Consider the following 2897-nt stretch of genomic DNA (forward strand, 5'->3'; position numbering starts at 1 on the left):
GGGGGGGGGGGAGAGGGGGGATGCAGGATACATTTAGAGACAAGTTAAGAGACTTTCTGAAGTAGCTGAAGGATTAGGATTGCTCCTAACTGAATGACAGGAAACTGAACGTGGAGCTGATGGAAGATGAAGTTAAAGGTTCTATTTTAACCCATTAAATTGGAGACGACCAATAATATCCAAGTTGATAAGATGGGAGATCATAGGAAAGAACAAGGGCTAAAGACGATACCGTAATAATTAACTTTTACACAGCTTTCCAAGTCAGGCAGCTAGATAAGATCACTGTCAGTGTCAGTGTCAGGTTCAAGGTGGCTTTGAGGATCCTCCAAGGTAGATGGAGGGGCGGCGGGGCAAGCACTAGAGAGGTGCCTACACCTGACCATTGGTGAAAGGAGAGAATAACAAACTTTATAAAAATACTACTGAGAGAAATGGGAACGGAGGAATGGGTATTTTGGAGGATGGAAGTCATCAGCTACCTTGACAGGAGAATTCTTCCAGTGGAGAAACAAGGACATAGATTTGATTGGAGTGCAGGAACAGTAGTGGAAGGAGAAGCTAAACAGTCCACTGAAGAATTTTCTCAGAAAGGCAAGAAGAAAAGGGCATTGGTTGGCCATTTGCTTTGGAATGAAGGAAAGGCTGGGAACAACCACAGAATATTTATCTACTGTTGAATGGGAGTGGGGAGGACCTGAGAGGTCTTGGGGGAGGGGAAATCATGATCAGAATATAATGTATAAAAATTGATTTTCAATAAAAATTTAAAATTATATAAAAATAATGATTCTGTTAGAAAAAGAAAATATAAATATGCTGTGGGAGAATATTGTACACTGTAAAGATTAATAAAATGCTGATTGGCTAGGAGCCAGGAGGGGCAACCAGACTAGGAGAATTCTGGGAAGTAGAAAGGCAGAGACACAGTCACTAGTCAGATGCAGAGGAAGCAAGATGAGGATGCCTCACTGAGAAAAGGTAGTAAGCCATGTGGCTAAACACAGACAAGAATTATGAGTTAATTTTAGTTGTAAGAGCTAGTTAATAATAAGCCTGAACTAATAGGCCAAACAGTTTATAATTAATATAAGCCTCTGTGTGTTTCTTTGGGACTGAATGGCTACAGGACCGGATAGGACAGAAACTTCTGTTTATATAAATAGGTGAGAAAAGGTGTCTGGCTTTGAGTACAGGGAGGACGTGATCCAATTCTGAAATCAAGGCATCTGCCTCCAACAGGATCGGCAATGAGATACTGTGGTGGGGCCGTGTCTGTGTGTGTGTGTGTGTGTGTGTGTGTGTGTGTGTGTGTGTGTGTGTGTGCGTGCATGTGTGTGTGTGTCTCAGGGCAGTGGATCAGGGATGAGCTACTTACTGCCACAGGGGAGGGGGTGGCTCAGGGCAGTAGATCTGCCTGCAGGAAAAATCAGTTCTCTACTGACAGTGAAATGAGATATGATGTTATCATCTGAAGAAGTAAAATTCTAGGATTGTTGGAAGTTTGTAGTTAAAACATTGAAAATGGGACCAGTCCATGTGTTAGTAGATATATATCTATATCTATATAGATATAGATATATATAGATATATGGGAACAAATAATGAGTAGGGGGTCTCTGAACTGGGGTCTTAGTAAGTATATTGGTCAGAAAAGAGACAAGGACATGAACAAGCCTGATCTGCCACCTGTTTTTGTAAACAAGGTTTTATTAGAACCATTAGAGCCATGGTCATGCTTTATATCATCTATGGCTACTTCTCTGGTCCAGTAGCAGAGCTGAGTAGTGTGTCAGACACTGCGTGTTCTATAGAGCTAACATTTTTATTATTTGGTTCTACATGGAAGATGTTTACCAAACTCTTCTATAGAGAAGAAGGAGAAGCCTTATTGGTTTTTGGGTGCAAGGCACTTTGGTATATACTCCAAGACAGCTCAAGCCTTTACAGAAAGGTTTGCACCATCTATAGAAAAATACATACGACCAAGCTGGGCATCCTTTCAGCGGAGAGTCGAATCCCCGGCATTTTAAAATTGTATATTTAATTGTACTATTCCCTTACATTATTGAAACCATAATTCTGCTCCTACTTAAAGCAATTTTAATAGGGGATACTTTTCAGACTTCATGAGGCTTCATTCGTTAGCTTGGGTTCTAATTGTAGCCAGATGCTATCAAGCTTTTAATCACTTAGATTGGCTGATTTCCTTTTTGTTCTCCTATTGCACATTGAGTAATCACTTGGAAGCACAGTGCCGATGCTCGGAGCGCACTGCCCGTGGCGTTGAGGATGATGAAACTTGACACAGATTCCCATCAATCCTTTGACTGATAATGACGCTGCCACACAACATGGAGAGGGTGCCCTTATTAGGATTATTAGTTCCTGTAATTAGTATTCCTCCCCCACCCATCTCCTGCTGCCTTACTCTACTTTAGGGCTTTGTCTAGTAAATTCTCTGTTATGTCATCACCCTTCCCAACTGGCTTTCCTGTTTATTTTCCTCGTTTCTAGACTAATGTTTTATAAACACTACCTCCTAAATTCTATGTTCAAGAAAATCCTCAAAGTGTACTGTGCTTTAAAAAAATCCTCTGATGGATTCATAAATTGACACGAGAGAATCTTGTATTCTTATTGTCCATTAACAATCTCCAGTCTATTGGCAGAAGTACTGGTCTTGATTTGTCAAAGTTGGTTTTCCCTTCTACTTTCCTGCCCAGTAGGGCTGGTTCAGGTTACCATGCCAACCACAGACTACAATAGTCAGCAAATAAAAACTACCCTGCTTCCACTCACTCACCCTTATCTTTCCTCTGGGCCCAAAGCTCTTCAATAGCTCTCTCTCTCTCTCTCTCTCTCTCTCTCTCTCTCTCTCTCTCTCTCTCCCTCTC

The sequence above is a fragment of the Microtus ochrogaster genome, chromosome 4, assembly GCF_000317375.1.
Source record: "Microtus ochrogaster isolate Prairie Vole_2 chromosome 4, MicOch1.0, whole genome shotgun sequence".
Classification (NCBI taxonomy): domain Eukaryota; kingdom Metazoa; phylum Chordata; class Mammalia; order Rodentia; family Cricetidae; genus Microtus; species Microtus ochrogaster.